This window comes from Humulus lupulus, chromosome 2 (genome assembly GCF_963169125.1).
Source record: "Humulus lupulus chromosome 2, drHumLupu1.1, whole genome shotgun sequence".
Lineage (NCBI taxonomy): Eukaryota > Viridiplantae > Streptophyta > Magnoliopsida > Rosales > Cannabaceae > Humulus > Humulus lupulus.
Genome location: NC_084794.1, coordinates 221,051,819 through 221,070,538, shown reverse-complemented (window position 1 = coordinate 221,070,538; position 18,720 = coordinate 221,051,819). Strand labels below are relative to the sequence as shown.

The window sequence follows — 18,720 nt, the reverse complement described above, 5'->3', positions numbered from 1 at the left end:
ATCTTTTCACTTATTATTTTTTGAAATTTTTTTAAGATTATTTTATAAACTATATTATTTCTAAGCTTTTTTTAATCTCTTAAAAACAAAATTATAATTTAAATTGATAGTTTTTTTTTTTGTTGGAATTTCTATATTTAGAGTGCTATCTCTCTAGTATTTTTTTTACAATTATTTATGTTTTTTGTTGACTGTGTTTTTAGCCAACGACGTGAGAACATCAAATATGACAAACCTTCAAGATAATTTAAATAACACAGACAGTTTTAATCAAGAAAAGTAAATAACACAAGAGATTTTATAGTGGTTCAGCCCCGATTGTCGGTAATAGCCTAATCCACTTAGAGTTGTGATTTATAGATCCGTACTCAAGATCAGATGGACTGAGCCAACTGAGTTTCTTCAGTACAGATTGCAAAAATACAAGAATTCTTTCAAATGTCAGCACTTTCTCTCTCTAGAATACTCAGACCCAAATTTTCTCTCTCTAGAAAGAAGAAGCAGAAGAAGCCCCTCTCTCATCCCATAAGCCCTCTATTTATAGGCTTAGGGTCATACATACGGTATCCCCTAGAACCGAGATATTTTATTATATTTATTACATTTAAATTACAAAGAAACATTCAAAATTCAAAATGTAACACCCCCCATTTGTGGGAAGAATGAGAGATTCCCGCATATCTTGTTGAAGTTGTTTCTGGGAATCTTGACTGAGTCCTCCTCTAGCTAGTTGATCCACCTCCTACTGACCACCCATGCAAGTGCTGGTCGGACATGTGCATGGTGGTAGGACATGTTTTTGTGGGTCGGACAAGTGCATGGTGGTAGGAGATGCACTCCTCTCCTCTAACATGGCACTCTCCTCTAGCATGCCATATCTCTCCTCTAACATGGCACTCTTTTATTTGGGCAACCATGCACTTGCTGGACATATGTATAAAGACCAAATTCTTGGTCTCTCCTCGGACCACATCCTTGGTGTAACGACCCAGATTCTCAAGACTCGATAATGCAGAAATATAAATGTTTTCATTTAACAAAATGTCTCAAAAACCCATAGAAAAAAAAACTTTTTAAAAAGTCGTATGGCCATATTTAACATTTAGTTACAAACATGTTTTATAAAGATTAGAGTGAGCCTAGTTTAGGAAAATTACACAACATTTCCAAAAATAAAAAGGCTTCCCAAAAGGTCGGTCCACATGTACATTTGCAAGGAAGACTCCAGCGCTCACTGCTCTGCCTTGCCCTTGCTCTTACCTACAACATGAAACAACTAGGTAAGCGAAAACGCTTAGTAAGATCAACTTCCAAACAAAGCAGATAGAGAAATAGGGATCCGGACCCATCCGGACCCTACACAATCAATTTCAAGAACACTAAAGCGTCCTGGAAAACTTATGGTCATGCCTGATAACCAATGATAAATTAATTCGTAACTAGATAAAATCATGCACTCAGAAAAATCCCAGAACAAGCAGATATATTATATCACAACTATATCTTATCAACAATTATATCCCTGCACTCAGAAAATCCCAGAGCAAGCAGATATATTATATCGCAACTATATCTTATCAACAATTATATCCCTACACTCAGAAAATCCCAGAGCAAGCAGATATATTATATCACCACATAATTCGAGACCAACGCTCGACAATTTCCAACAATTCATGCGTAACGCGCCCTCCAACATAATTGTTAATCTGTAAAAGAGAACTGAGTCCCCACACTAAGATCTAGCCAATAAATATTCTCATCAAGGGTAACTATCGTGTTACCTAGGGCATCGCTACATATTCAAGAGTGTAATCCAATTTACACGATTTTTCGGAGACTTCTATGTTAATCAGTGGTGCTGGTGAGCAGCTGCCCCTAGGGTGTTCAACCTCACTCAATCTTGGCAACCCCTAGTACCTCTAGGCACTCTCACGGAATGGCCAATATTCACGGCTGCTATCCGGGAATAACTTATCAGAGCACTTGCTCGGATTCTAACCGTCCAATGATTAAGTAAGCATGAGGGCCCCTAGGTCCCATTTATCTTGGCACCCCTAGGTTTAACCAGCTTATCCTCATCTCATGGCCACTCGTCGCGGTAATGAACCGGACATAAATAAAATCAAGCAGTGTGACGGGGATCAACCGTCTAGGATATGACGGACTTCTACCGTTCATATTTTCTAAATCAGCACTCACTAGACTAACGTCTCTAAGCAACTTTCTATGACAGCCTATATATATGCATGTATCCCTATACTAACATACAAGACAATAATCATTTCATGTTGCAGCCATACAATATAAGTTGACTTACTTGGAGTCCTTAGCGCTCAGCAGGTTTTCACCCTCCAACGTTCAGTCCAGTTACGCTTAGCCAATACTGTAGTTATCCATACAGTATACTCGGATTAATTATGGCACTCATAATTCATTATTATTATTTTGGGCAGTTGGGTCATTTTAATAAAAGTCATTTGTAAGGATTTATAATCCTTATTTGGTTTTAAACCTATTAAGGAAAGTCATACAAAATATTCGAGACTAAACCCTAAGTCTCGGGGAGACCTATCCTAAGGTCTCGATACCTAGGCTCGGGTATCACAATGGTATTTCCTCACAACCCGCTAAAAATCTTACTCTTTCAAGGTATCACTATTAACCCGCACTTTCGACTAGTCGGTTAAAATATGTAAGATTTTAGCCGGTATTATATCCAGAAAATACAAATAAATTCCTTAATTATTTTTAAAGAAAATAAACTCTTTAAATTTTCCTTTTATTTTTCTTAAGGTTTTAATATCTAAAAACCGTTTTAAGAAAATTGCCTAATTTGTCTTAATTAGGAAAACCGTTATAAATTTCTCATCTTGACTAATTAATTTTCCCAAAAGCAATTAATCAATTTTACTTACTAGAAAAATAATTCATTTAAACTCAAAGGGGTAATTTTAGTGAAAATATGATTTCAAGACTTACCAATTTATATCTTGAAATAAACAAAATTTTACTTTTTACCTTATGTTCCAAAATCTCATTTTTACACTAAGTGTGAAAAACCTATTTTTCACATTTTTAACTACATACTTCGTTAGTTCATAACTTGAAATTTACTTACCCAATTGTTACCAAAATTTCCCAATTCCATTTTTGTTATGTCATTTAGGTCTTTGTAAAATCTTAGGTCAACATGAGCATTTTTTATTGGTGAAATCATTTTCCAACAATGAGGTAAAAATGACCTTATTTTCAAGTCCTTATTTTTTTCAGACTTTGACAGTTAATAACTTTCAAACCGTTCAATATTATCTTACCAAATTTTACAGTGGACTAATAGGTTATGCCAGAAATATGTCCACAAAATTTTAGAAAAAAATGGGTTCATTTGCCCTATACAGTGGCTGTCCAAACTTGGTTCCGAAAATGATAATACGAAAAAACAGTTTTTTACCTAAACTTTGAAATAGCATAACTTACTCATTTCTAAACATTTTTTAGTGTTTCAAAAGCTCAATTTTATGTACTCAATCTCAACAACATAACAGTACAATTTAATTTTACAAAAACAATATACAGTGGTTACTTGACCCCTTGGAAGTCACAGCTTAAAACATGTTTTGTTTTAGGGTATCCTACAAAACCCTTGGGGGTTTTGGTTCCCATTTTCAAAAATCAATACACATGCATCATAAAAATTATTAAACAACTACCATAACCTTATTACATCATCAACAAGAAACTCTAAGCATTAGATATACAAAATAATGCTTAAAACTAAAAACCCTACAACAAAATCATCAAAAGTAAACTTTTTACCTCTTTGGTGTTCTTGCTTAAGGTTTGGACCTTCCTATAAGCTTTGACTCCTTCAAAACCTTTCAAAAACCCTAACCAACTTCCTCCAACAACATAGGTAATTAGCTATTTGAAACTCTATGATTAAAACTTGACAAAAGTCTAGATTAATGAAACTTTACCTTAGGGAAAACCCTTCCTAGACCAAGACTTAGCTTCCAAGTTTCTTTGGTGTTCTTGGGGTTGAAAATGGAGAAAAAACTTGAGAGAGTCTTCAAAAATCAGATGAGAGTGAATGAGGGAGGGAGAGTGGTCGGATTTGGGGGTTAGAATGGCTCACACAACTCTTCAAAATATCACAAAACACTTGAGTGCTTTTCTACCCACTTGCCCACTTGACTTCTTAATTAAATGGGATTTGAATTTTATAAAATTGGGTTCACACCACTCTAAAATAGCACATGGCCAGCCACCATTTTCCATATATGTGACCATTAATTTTTTTTATTTATTTTTTTATTTTTTTATAAAGGTTAATAAAGGTTTATAAGAAGAAAAGTCCAAATTGACTTTTGACACATTTTTTCACTCTTATTAAGTTTTAATCACCAAACTTAACATTAATTAATTAAATTAAATGTCTCTCACATTTAATTTAATTAATCACATAATAAAATTTAACCTAAGGTCCATTCATGGAATAAAATTCCCCATTTCGGCAAAATTAGGCATTTAACACAAAATGCCTTAAAATTTCCATTTTCTTTTAGGTTTATTATTTTTGACCAAACTTTAACTTTTATGAATGTATTTTATGCCCAAAATATAATTGCCATGATTTTTCGTTTTATTTTCCGAGATTTTTACCCGATCAGGGTTTTTGTGTCGGTCCAGGACCGAAAGTCTTATCTTGACTTTTAAAATCACAAAATTCATATTTTGGCTAGCAATAACTCATGGAATACTTACAAACAAAATATAATATTATTTAAAATAATATTCTTAACCCGGGGGAAAAATACCGACCCGAGTCGTTTAAAGGTACCCGAAAACGTAGGACGTTACACTTGGGGTCTCCTAGGACCACTCTCTTGGGCTCTCCTCGGACCAAAGTCCCTTGGGCTCTCCTCGGACCACATCCTTGGGATCTCCTAGGATGCACTCTCCTTAGCTCTCCTAGGATACACTCTCCTTAGCTCTCCTAAGATGCACTCTCCTTAGCTCTCCTAGGATGCACTTGGCTTGGTTATGACATCTTTCAAGCAGTCCAAACTCTTCACCAGTCTACCGGGTCACTTTATCACAACTCTCAGGAGTCAATGTATCTATTGACTATTTAATGTGTCTTTTACGGACCATGTACTGCCATTTGTCACCTTTATTGCCACGTCATTGATCTCCAATTTTTGGGGATAACATTTTTTAATAAAAAAAAATAGCAATATTTTTATTGTAACATGTTAACAAAATTACTAGGAAATAAAAAAGTAAAGGGAAATTTCAAAAATAATGCTTAATAATGCCTAATATTACTAAAAAATCCTAGCACTATTAATCTTTTCAATTTGATGCTAAACATTCATCTCATACCCAAAATACCCCTCCCATTATATCAAAAATCCTAAAACCCTCTCTTCCTCTCTCTTCCCTCTCTCTTCCTCTCTCTCTTTCATTCTCACGAAATCATCCCTAAAACCTACAGATTTGTATGATTTTCTTGTCAAAATCGTTGTTAGCCATCTCCATTGTCTCTGTGAAGTCGTCAATATCAAAGGCAACATCTATTTTGAGAGTTTTTGGAGGAGAAAAACCATGGGTAATAAGATTGTACATTTTATGTGTTGGGTATTATTTGTTTACATTTTTTTGGCTATTTTGAACAAATCTGAGCCTATATTGGTGTGTTTTTTGGGTTTTTTAGAGAGATTCCGCGATCTGCGTTTTTCTGGATTTTCTACAACTTTTTTGCTCGATATGAGCTCGATGGTATGTAGAAGAAGGTCTTTTATGAGCTCGATGTAGCTCAATTATAGCTCGATAGGTTTAGGTTTTGTTGCTCGATTGTGCTCGATGGCAACTCGATAAGGGTTCGATTGGACCCTACAATATTTGGTGTAGTTGTTTTCTCGATATGTGCTCGATAGGAGCTCGATAAGGTTCGATGGAGGTTTTGGTTAGGTTTTATGTTCGATTTAAGAAATGGTAGCTCGATACTAACTCGATAAGAGCTCGATTGTGTGCTCGATGCTAACTCAATAAAGTTCGATGATAGCTCGATAAAGCTCGATAATGTTCTTTTTTCATGAATTTCTAAAAAAATGACAGTTTTCTTGACAATTTCAATGTTTTTTTTTCCAACACAGGTTCTATTGTCTACGTGTTTGTATCCTACAATGGTGTTTGGGAATTACAAGGGAATAAGTAGATTTTCAAGGACCCTCAATGCATGGTGATACCGATGGAGGATACTGTAACGTACTTGCAACTTCTTGACATATTTCACAAGGAACTTAAAGTTGATAAACATATGTATGAGTTGAAATTGGAGGTTCCTTACACATGCGGCGACCAACCGTTTACACCAGTTCATGTTGAAAGGGATCTTGGTGTCTGTGCATTCTTAGGAGTAACATCTAAAGAAAGGTTGGCCTTGTGTGTCACTCCTGTTAAAAAGATTGTCATTGCAGACCCATATTCCACTCCCGAACCTGAGGGAGCAGCCAGTACTTTAGGATGTCCTATTGGTGACCTGAGGGACAACCAGTATGAGTACAACCCCTATGTGAATGACGATCCAGTAGCTGAACATAATGAGGACTTAGGATACAATTCAGTGAATGACGATCCAGTAGCTGAACATTTGCAAGTAGAACAAGCGCAAGAACAACCAATACGTCATATTGCACGGGCGAACCCACCAAGTCAAGGACGTCAAACACCTGGCACCAGCTCTAGTCGCCCTGGGAACAGAATATAACTATACAGGGAACAATCCAATATGTTCAACAGAAGATCACAGAAAATGGAGTGCTCTCATGTTTACAAAAGAAGATATCATGGCTTCTAGTTGTTCTGAATCACCATCATCCGGTGTAGCGTTGGGGGAATTACATCTTGGGAAGACTTTTGAGAACAAGATGGAATTGAAAATCAAAGCGGCTCTCTTCGCAATGAAGAATAATTTTGAGTTTATGGTTAAGAAGTCTGGTACTGATGTGTTGTATATCATCTGCAAGGATCCTGATTATGGTTAGAGAATAAGAGGGAAAAAAGTAGCGTGATCGGAGATGTTTGAGATCACTGTTTATAATAGTGTACATACTTGCTCACTAGAATTGCGACAAAAAGGCCACCGTCAAGCAGCACCTTCTGTCATTAGGCACCTTATCAAGAACAAATATGCTACTAATGGCACTAGCTACCCACCAAACAGCATAAAGGAGGATATGAAGAATAATTTTGGGATCGATATGAGTTATATGAAGGCTTGGAGATGTAGAGAGAAGGCACTCGGTTATATCAGGGGGACACCTGAAGAATTGTACTCCAAGTTACCTTCTTACTTGTACATGCTGTAGAAAAAGAATCTAGGTACAATAACTGATTTTGTCACAGATGATAGTCGTTTTCTTTACTGTTTCTTCTCACTTGGAGTTTGTAGAATGGGATTTACATCATGTCGTCCTGTTATATGTGTGGACGGCACTTTCTTGAAGTCAAGGTACAGTGGCCACATGTTGTGTGATGTCGCATTGGATGCGAATAACCACATTTATCCAATTGCTTTCGCGATTATTGACAGTGAGAATCATGCTTCTTGGAAATATTTCATGATGAAATTGAAGGAAGCCATTGGAGTTGTTGATAATCTGTATTTTGTATCAGACAGGCATGCTAACATTATTCATGCTCTTGAGTTGGTCTTCCCTGATGCCTACCACGGCGCATGCTACCATCACATAAGTATGAATGTAATCGCTAAGTTCAAGACCGGTCACTGTCACAAGGGGATGTGGAGTGCGGCATATGCATTTCGGAAGTCAAAATTTCACAGGTTCTTCAACAATATAAAGCAAATGGATCCTGCCATAGCTCAATATCTCGAGGGTATTGGCTTTGATAAGTGGACTCGTGTTTACTTTCCTGTGAATCGATACAATGTAATGACAAGCAACTATGCTGAAAGTTTCAACAACAAAACCAGAGACGCAAGAACCTTCCTAGTCACTACTTTTGTGGAATTCATTCGTTTCACAATTCATTCATGGTTTGCTGCACGTCATGAGGAGGTAGAGAAGTGCACATCCAAATGAGCAACAATATATGAGAAAGATTTCTCAGGCATTGCGGATGATGCAAGGTACTTGAAATTCCATCATCTTGGACAGTTTGAATTTCATGTGGTAGATCCAGAAGGTGATGGTGAGGTGAATTTGATGACCAAATCATGTTCCTGTGCCCAGTTTCAAATAATGGGTTACCCTTGTGTTCATGGTGTGGCTTCGGCCATCTTGCGCGGTGTCAACATTTAGTCACTGTGTTCACCATATTACACTACTGAGATGTGGAGGGAGTCTTACAAAGAAACAATTTACCCAACTGGCAACGAGGATGGTTGGGAAGTTCTCGAGAAAATAGAGAAAATGCAAGTTGGGGTTCCCATTGAAAAATAACCAGTTGGTCAACCGAAGAAGAATAATGTAATGCCCTGAAATCCCTAATGTGGTTTAATGGTTGGATTAGTAGGCCGGGAGGGCCATAATTGATTTATTATGCCATTAAACTGTTATATGCATGTTTATGTGAATTATATTATAATATGATGTTAAATGCATGCATGTGGGTCTGCATTTCATGACAGGGGTATTTTGGTAATTTGGCCCGTTGAGGGCGTAATTGTATATTTGTATGCATGTCGGTGATATATTGTTGAGGCCACATTATAATATGGATTTGTTCGAGCTATTCGGCATGAGACGATCTTTGAATATCAAGTAGCGGTTTAGTCATAACGGGATTAAGTTCGAGGCTCGGGGTGAGTCTCGGGATATTTTAATGATTAGAACGTTGTCGGGAATAAAAGGGTAATGGGATTTGAATTATTGGTATTCGGGAATAGCGGGAATTGGAGGGTGTTAATTATGATTAACGAAATAGGTTTGAAATGACGATTTTACCCTTGGGAGTTTTTAGAAACTTTTAGATGACCTAGGGACAAAATAGTCATTTCACCCCTAGGATATATATTAGCTTTGAAGGCTGTAGAAGTTCACCCAAAAACAAAGTGTTGTTCTTGCTACACACGTTCATCATCTTCCCTCTTTCTCCTTTGAAGTTTTTGATCCCAAATTGAAGAATCAAGCTAGGATATCAAAGCTTGGAGGTTATAGACTTAGTTCATCCATTGGAAAGGACTCAAATCCAACTTGATGTAGGATTTCATCCATGAATTTTAAGCTATACTCTGTTTTTCTTTATAGTTTTCAGCTTAGAGAATTTGATGTGGCTAGTTGGGAATTAAGGGGTGTTTTTATGTAAAATTGATTGGGTTTTGATGAGGGTGTGATGTAGATGAAGTTTAGGGATTGAATTGGATGTTTAGGATTGGTTTGGAGGGTTGGTTTCAAGGGAAATCGCAAGGAGGAAAAACCAGAAAGATTCTGGTCTATAATTGGCGCAGCAGCACTAGGCAGGGCAGAGAGCTGGGCCTCTCTGACTTGAAATAGCGCCTCAGCGCCATTTAATACGGCTGCAGCACTGGTCCATTTTCCAGCAAGCCTATTTTAGGGCTCGGAATGACTTTTAAGGCTCGGGGATGGGTTCATTTACCCTGTTTGGGTAGATTAAAATTCCCGAGAGTGAGGGATTGATCCCGGAAGCGTGGTTTTAGATTGTGAACCTCTTATTGGTTTACTTTATTAATGGATTATAATTGGTTATGATTAGGTAACCGCTAAGGAATCTAAAGGTTGATCATTCTCAAGGGTCGTTCTTATATTATTTATCGCTCGAACCTGAGGTAAGAAAACTGCACCTTGTGTATATGGCATGCGTGATTGTTATAGAGGCATGTTGGTTGTTAAATGTGGAGATTGATTGCATATTAAATGCTTAGCAAATCTTGCTTACTTGTGTATGACACTGACTAGTCAGGGTCAGCACTGGTCGCGTATTATTGACCTAAGAGCCGGAAAACGGCATAAGCATCATGAACACAGGGCCGATAAAAGAATAGATCTAATCGATATCAGCGTTGAATGACTCTGGGAGCATTAATGCTGGACCGACCCTAAGGTCGATGAAAATCATAAGCGCTGGACTAGTCTAGGACTAGTTACTCAGAGCCAGGGCCTAAGGCTTAGGTGACTGCTTGTCACATGGCTAGGGAGCGGAATCCCACGGTTATGACTCTATGGTCATGTGGTAGGTTATATTGGTGACTAGTTCATCGAGCACCTATCTTGATAAGCTAGTGAAAAGATCACTTATTTATAAATCCCAAGTGATCCTATTGTCACGTGGCTAGAGGGAACGGAACCCACCACAGTGACTTTTCAACTGGAACTCATCTGTTTTGGACTGAAAGTCCTGAATGATTATTATGATCATTGTTGATATTATATTCATGCTATATTGTGTTTTCTTGCAGGGCTTTGGCTCATGGGTACTATGTGGTGCAGGTAAAGGGAAAGAAAAGCTTACCCAGCCTTGAGTGGAGAGCTCAGGTGGTGATGTGTACATATGTGGCCGCTTGACCACCACGGCCAATGAGTTCTCAGAGGGACTAGGGGGTTTACCCTATTTTTGCCGCTTAGGTCGACAGGTTTGTAAATTTTAAACTGTAATGACCATTTTGAGTTGTAAATAACTTGTAAACGTTTTGATGGGCCCATGAACCGTTTTATGTTTTAAATAAAATATATCCTTCCCTTTTGATTGGTTTTCCACCTTAACCTATTAATAACACCTAGAAGCACGTTTTTAACCAAAGAACTCGAGTAGCGAGTTAAATTCACGGTTCATTGTAACGGTCTTGGGGTATCCAGGGCGTTACAAATAAGGTGGGAAGAAGGAAGACAAACCGCTACCCATCGAGTGGCGAAATCATTCGCAAAGAGCGCAAGTGTAGCATGTGTGGTGGTCTTGGCCACAACAGGGCTACATGCAAAGATAGGCTATAAACTCTTTTTTCCCATTTGGACTTGTTGTATTTAATAACCTAGCTTGTTTTCCCTTCTTTTTTATTTGATTTTTCTTAAAAGTTATGTCAAGCTTGATGTAAACTCGATATGAACTTGATAATATGTATGTTAGCTTCTAAACTGACTTCAAATCGTAGCTCGATAATGGTTCGATAGTAGCTCGATATAACTCGATAGTAGTTCGATAACGGTTCGATATGGCTCGATATTAGTTCAATAACATCTATATAATGGATATGAAAATGATATTGCTCGATTGAAGCTCGATAGTAGTTCGATAACGATTCGATATGGCTCGATATCAGTTCGATAATAGCTATAATGGATATGCAAATGATATTGCTCGATTGAAGCTCGATATAACTCGATAGTAATTCGATAATGGTTCGATATGGCTCGATATTAGTTCGATAACATCTACATAATGGATATGAAAATGATATTGCTCAATAAAAATTCGATAACAGTTTGATATAGCTTGATATTAGCTCGATAACAACCCATGAAAGTTATAAAAAATGTGAACAAGAAACTGTACATGTAAAGACCCTATATATATACAATCATCAAGGTAACAAATTTTGATACCACAAGTCTGTGGTCCACTTGTTCCTGAACACCTCCATATTTTCATCGCAGATAATTTCCAATGGAAGGCTGACCATTAGATGCTCAATATGCTTGACAGCATACACACCACGATCCCCACTGTAAAAAAAAGTAAACATTAAGTGTACATTACTATAATTTTAGTTAGAAACAAATTTAGTATGAAGATGATGTTTGTTACCTTCTCTTTGACTGAGTGAGCTCGTGTTTCTGTTTGCGACGCCATGTGAACTGATGCGGCCTCTTTCCTGCTAATGGAATCTTCAACATCCAGCTATCAGTAAATAGTTTACTCTGCATTAATAGAGAAGGAAGCAAAAAGCACCATGGACTCATAATTTCCTCAAGCTTTGCGTCACTAATCACTGAGTTGTCTGAATCGTAAACAATAAGGGTCCAACTAGAAATGGAAGCCTCAATGGCAAACCAATGTTGTTGTCCATAGTTCTGGCGCCAATATACATCCTCAACTCCTCCCCAAGATGCCAGAAACTGATGCTCGATGCCGGTTAACATGGATATAACGTCAAAATCCCACGTATACTTTGTTTTGTCGACAATTTTCTTGTACTGATCATATCAGGCAGGTATCACTTGTGAGAAATACATGTTAATCACAACTGCATTCTGTCGATATATATTGGGAAAATACTTGCGATGCATACGAAGCATGTGTTATGCCGCATCAATATGCTACAAAGAGAGTACGATAAAAAAAGTTAGCAAAGACCATCATAAATTGCTATTGTCAAGCTCCATTGAGCTCACATCGAACTATTATCGAGCTACATCGAGCTCACATCGAGCTAATCTCAAACAGTAAACAACAACCATAATTTAACATCCGTATCGAATTACTATCGAGCTCCATCGAGCTAATCTCAAATAGTAAACAATAACCCTAATTTAACATCCGTATCGAACTACTATCGAGCTCACAACGAGCTAATCTCAAACAGTAAAAAAAAACCCTAATTTAACATTCGTATCAAACTACTATCGAGCTAATCTCCAACAGTAAACAACAACCCTATTTTAACACTCATATCGAACTGCTATCGAGTTCCATCGAGCTAATATCAAACAGTAAACAACAACCCTAATTTAACATCCATATCGAACTCTTATCGAGCTCTATCAATCTCACATCGAGCTAATCTTAAACAATAAACAACAACCATAATTTAACACCCATATCGAACTACTATCGAGTTCATATCGATCCTGGAAACCCCCATTAAGCTCTTATCAAGCTCATATCGAGTCAATAAAAATAGAACTTGTAATATTGAAAACAAAACATAATTTCTACCACTATCGAGTCATTAGGTATAAATGGCTTACCCCATCATTGAGCCACGACTGAGGTGTCTTCCACGTCAGAAACCATACTGGACCGTGATTCTCAATCGTTACATTCGTCGGGGTCTTGTTGGGCATGTCTCCAAGCAGCCACTTGCACATTGTCCTATACTATTTGCGATCTGGCTTCTTGAGAGGGTCCAGCACCTGTGTAGCCTCATCTTCTGGTACAGCTGCATCAGTGCGAGGTCTTTTCCTCGTAGGATCAGTGTAGTCCTCAAACCAATCTGTCTTGTGTCTTTGGCGTCTAGTCCTCTGAAACCGAACCCCAGCAACGTCCTCAGGGTTGACAATAACGACTCCCGGAGTCCCAACATCAGGTGTCACAATGATGGTAGGAGGTGTAGTTGGATCATCAACATAGTCCAGAGGAATATCCAATGACTCTAAGTCTGAATCTTCATTGGAGCCCCTCGGTTTCTCCTTAATAAATTTCAGGATCTAACTGACTACGTCCAAGATCACTTAATGGTTCTTCAGGAGGGCCTCCTCTCGACCCTCTACTCTGTCCAACCTCTCAATCAAGTCGGTGAGCTCAGGGGCTGAGGCTGAGGCTGGTGTTGGGGCTGAGGCTGAGGCTGAGGCTGGGGCTGATGTTGGGGTGAAGGCTGAGGCTGGGGCTAAGGCTGGGGCAACAGGAGGGGTGGGACCTGCAACATCCTCCCCCGGGGCAGCATCATCAAATATCTTGGCTGCCTCGGCTGCCTGAGAAACTATCTCCGTGATTTTCTCAAAAGTCGCATCCTCCTCCTCATTAGCCTCTGAGGGATCCTAGCCAAGCCCAGGATAAAGGGGAAGATCTCCCTCTGTCAAAGACAAATAATAATCTTTTTCTGCTGGTCGAGACTTCAACATCGGAAGGACAATCAACTGCAAACAACATAAAACATTTGGTTAACTCAAATAATGATAAAAGATAAGCATATAGATAAAAAAATATATAACTTACATTCTTCTTCGATAACATCGGTGAGATGACGGACTTGGTGAAATCCTTGTTCCTCCGATGCGACCAACTAAGCATCCTCGGGACCATGTTTCCCGAGCTCACAACAAACTTCGTCGCAAACTGCTGGATAGCCTCATATGCCCAGTACTGTAAGGCCGGAGCATAACTATACATATTGTACTTAGACTCTTGCTGCACCTTGGCATCCTTCTTGGCATCATAGTTGGCCTTTTGCTTCACCATATCCTTCTTACAAGACTGCAATAGCCTCCTATAAGAGTACTTCCCCCATGGATAGTTGAAGAAGTACTCTACGTCCTCAACAATTTTCAGAATATCTCGCCAAATGTGCAACTTGCCCTCAATGGCATTCAGAACCCCCTCAACCAACAAACATAGACCAAGCTTGTACACATCTTCCACAACAGTACAAGTCTTGAAAGCATGGTCCACCTGTGAGAGCTTTACTTTCTCAGCATCGTTTAAATACTCCTTTATCAACCGGTCGCTGAGATTATGCCCTTCCAACTCTTCTAGTGATGGGAAGGTACTGAAATTCAACCCCGTCACCAGGGCAAACTCTCCGATGTCGAATCTACAAGGCTTCGACCCCAAGAAGAAATGCACCTCATCTTCGTTGTTGCTGGAAATTTTCCTCAACAACAGTTGATGCACCAAGACTCCGGAGAAATTAAACTTCGAAGCCAAAAAGAACTGCTTGAAAGGGGATTCTTTAGCCCTTTCAAGCAGCCCAAGCTCCACAAACCTAGTCTTAATGTGATTTAAAGTGCTACTACCCCGATATGTCACTCGACCAAGAAAGTGATCACTGAACGGAACAAGCAACTTAGGCATTTACAACAACACATTAAAAAAAATTGGTAAGAACACAAATTGTCAAATAGAATATGGAAAAAAAAAATTTTAAAAAATCAAAAACTGAAATAAACACTGCCATCGAGCTTATATTGGCCTGTTATCGAGCCCTATCGATCCCTATCTAGCTCAATCGATCTATTCATCGACCTCTGTCGAACTTCCATCAAGCCACTATTAAACCTAATCTTTAGTATACCATCGATCTTATATCGAGCTAATGTCGAGCTTCCATTGAGCTTAACTATATCAAGCCTACTATCGAATCATTCAACTACCCTATCGAGCTCATATCGAGCAAGTATCGAACCATTCAACCTACCCAATCGAGCTCATATCGAGCAAGTATCGAACTATTAAACCTACACTATCGAGCTCCTATCGAACCATAATCGAGCCTATCGAGCTTGTTTTATCTATTACCAAATATCACTTGAGCCATTATCGAACCTGTATCGAATCTATATCGAACCTATCGAGCTACTGGTGCAAAACCAGAAGAAAAAAAATCCCCAAAAAATGATGAACACAATCCACAGATCACAGATTCAACAATATGCTCTATCAAAAATTGAAATGGGTTCGAGACTTTACCTTTGATTGTCAAACTTTGGAGGAAATGGGTCGATGTGGGTCTCGTAATCGCCGTGGGTCTCGATTCTGACGGAGAGATGGGAGAGCGGGTCTTGGTTTCGTCGTGGGTCTCGGTTTCGACGGAGTTGGTGGCTTGACAGAGGTGGAGGCTCGATGGAGGTGGGCTCGACAGAGGTGGGAGTTGAACGTCTCTGGGTTTTTTGTGAGAGTGGGAGTGAGAGAGAGAAACCGAGAGAGAAGTGAGATATTGATTTTTTTGCTCGATGGAGGTGAGCTCGACAGAGGTGGGAGTTGAAATTTCTCTGGGTTTTTTGTGAGAGTGGGAGAGAGAGAGAGAAAAGAGAGAAGTGAGATATTGATTTTTTTGGGTGTGGAAAACTGAGAGAGGTATTTTGGGAAATATGATAATGTTTAGCATCAATTTAAAATTGTAATTAGTGCTAGAATTGTTACGTAATTATCCCTATTAGTATAGAAAAAAAGTGAAATTTCCCAAAGTAAATATAAACACAAAAAAGCGCCAGCTCGTGACACGTGTCACCATCTCCCTTATTTTCCGCATGGCCCCACGCATGAGTACCCCTCTTCACTCTCCCATATTTGCGAGTGTAGCACACACATTTGTCACATTTGTCTGATCGGAGAGTACACTGCACTCTCTCTTTAACATATGAGCTTCAAAAGAATACAATGAAAACACCACTTCATGCATGCGTTTTCAAAGCATGCACATAAGAACTGCCCTATAATACAAACAAACATTAGATTTTATATGTATCAAATGATGAAAGAAATATTTTAATATTTTGACAAGATTTTGTCACTTTTTGGTGTTCAACATACACATTTGTATTTGAGATTTGACACATTTGGATTGGAAATGAGTCCTACAGTAAATTTTTCTTTATTTCTCATTCCAACTTTTTTCATGTGGTGCACAGTCCATGCATTCATTTTGGGACTGAAACCATTTCCTTTTAGCGCAATTTATGGGCTTCTGCCAATGCACTCATTCATAATAAAGTTGCTTCTCTATATGAAGATAGGATTTGCTTATACATTTTTTTATATTTTGAACATGAATTTTATATAAAATCATTCATAAATTTTCCATCTCCTATAGATTAGCAAAATTTATGTTTTTTTAGAAGATTTGACAGAATAACTCTTTTGAAATTTTAAGATTTTAAATATTATCTATGATTATATCTTACTTTTAAAGATATTTTTGTTTACTATAAAGTCTGGATCAAATAGATCGAGAAAAATACAAAATTCAATTTAAGATTTGAAGAGAAACTAAGCAACATGATGTCATGTGCATTTTTATAATTTATTATATTCTTCGTAGTTATATCACTTTTGGAGACCTTTGGGAATGTGGAGATTTTCCCATATTTGGCTCAGGTTGTAAAGTAGGAAAGTTTTGATATTTTATGGGACCCACATGCTTTTTATTGGGTAATCTCTACCTTTTGTACAATTGAGTTTTAGATTGAGTATGGTCCCACATTCTCCTTAAATCCCACCACTCAAAACAAACCTTATTTTGTAGTTTATAAAGCCTTAAGTTAAAATGAGTCATGAATAACATAAAAATCAATTTTGATTTTAGAAGAAATTTGGATATCATAATGATATAGAAAGATCAAAATTTCTCATTCCCCATTGCTATACCTTACTTTTGCAGATATTATTTTTCTCCTCACCGATTCTTTTTCTCTTTCTTTTTATTATTTTTAATAATAAAAAAAATACGGTTCAACATATAAATGAAAAAGGCACTACAATGAATGTTATATTTTATTTATTTTTCACTATTGTTAGAAACTTACAATATCCTCTATACATTTAGATATTACTATTCATTATTCAAATATTTTTAATAATATTTTTCACTCTTTTTTCTCCATATTATTTCATATTTGAAATTAATAAAAAATATTATATTTAAATAAAACAAAGAAAAAAAAAGTAAATGTATGGTATAATATAAAAATTAGATATAAAATAAAGAAAAATGACATTTTAGTGATATATTTTGAAAAGTAAAATGGAGAAACCATTGAAAGTGCTCTCAAGTAAACATTAGTATCAATTTGCCTAGGATAAAGGTCATGTGACTTTAGATATTGAGGTAGCATCAATAGTTAGAAGAGTAAAGCGTCAAAATGATTCAGGTACTAGAGCATGTAAGATGTTGAGTATTGACTCAAATATTTTTATGATTTTATTTATAGAATTTTTAATTTTGGGTAATTATTAATTTGTGTAAATGAGTGTCTTGTTGCCCAAAATGCCTTGATGCCCAAATCCTGCAACTATGAATATGTATTTTGTGTATGTCGTAGTGTGAGTTTTTAAGAAATGTGATAGAAGGGTCTTTTGAAGAGAGGCAAGTGTGGATTTTTGAAGAGAGAAGTAATAGTGAGTTTGGTGTATTAAGAGTGTGAGGGTGAATTTTAAGTGTTAAGAGTGTGAGAGTAAGTTTGAAGAATGAGAAGCAAAGGGTGTTGGGTGAAGAGATTGAGCGAGTTTCAATATGTATAATATTGAAGATTGAAGTGAAATAAATCTTTTTGTGAGTTTGGAAATTTTACATAAAGTAAATTTCTACTAATTATTTTGCTGCGCTTAAAATTTGTCTTATTTTCCCAACATAAGAGAGGCATTGTTATTGAGGGGAAAAAAAGCTACATTTTGAGAGGTACATCTCAATGGAGAAGTCATTTCCATGGGAAACTTATTCAAAGGACTGGTGTAGCATATTCGATTTAATTATAAGAAGTTTGTTAATGGTACAAGTCAAGAAACTGTATAACAAGTCGGTAGTAAGATGATTGGGTTGGAATTGGGATTGAACAAGTCGATAACAAGGGAAAATGTGGGTTGTGATCTACTAGGGCTTCAAATGATGTGTGAGTCACTCTTTGATGAAGCGTAAAGTCAGCTTTAAGGTTGGGAAAGCACACTAAGAAAAAGCTCAGAGTATCAAGTTAGCTTATAGGTTAGGAGATCTCGCTTGGAGAAGAAGCTGAAGAAATCAAGCCAGCTTGTAGGTTGGGAGAGCTCACTTACAAGTAGTGGTTAAGCACCAAGCTAGAGCTATGTTTGAGGACTATACTACTCTTCCATGGCTGTCTAAGAAATCCATTACAAAGGTCAGGTCAGGTCAGATCAGGGAATAAATGTCTTGATTTTGTTTTGAAAAGTGGCAGTTCCAACCTTAGAACGTTTTAGTTCAGCCAATAATTCTTTCCAGACAAAGCAGAGAAATATGTTTGTAGAGGGGATGTCCCTAGCTATAAATCTTTTCTAGTTTCCTCTTTC

The 18,720-nt window shown here is 37.4% G+C and overlaps 1 long non-coding RNA gene across 2 annotated transcripts; it reads right to left on the bottom strand.

The window, feature by feature from the left end:
• Window positions 1-296: 296 nt before the first annotated feature.
• LOC133816541 (uncharacterized) lies at window positions 297-4,521 on the bottom strand. Of its 2 annotated transcripts, XR_009885315.1 has the most exons (4): window positions 3,981-4,521; window positions 3,820-3,898; window positions 2,321-2,386; window positions 297-1,260 (listed from the first exon to the last, which is right to left on the bottom strand). It is a non-coding gene; the product is annotated as an uncharacterized LOC133816541 (long non-coding RNA). The 2 variants fall into 2 exon arrangements; XR_009885316.1 differs by lacking the exon at window positions 2,321-2,386.
• Window positions 4,522-18,720: the final 14,199 nt, after the last annotated feature.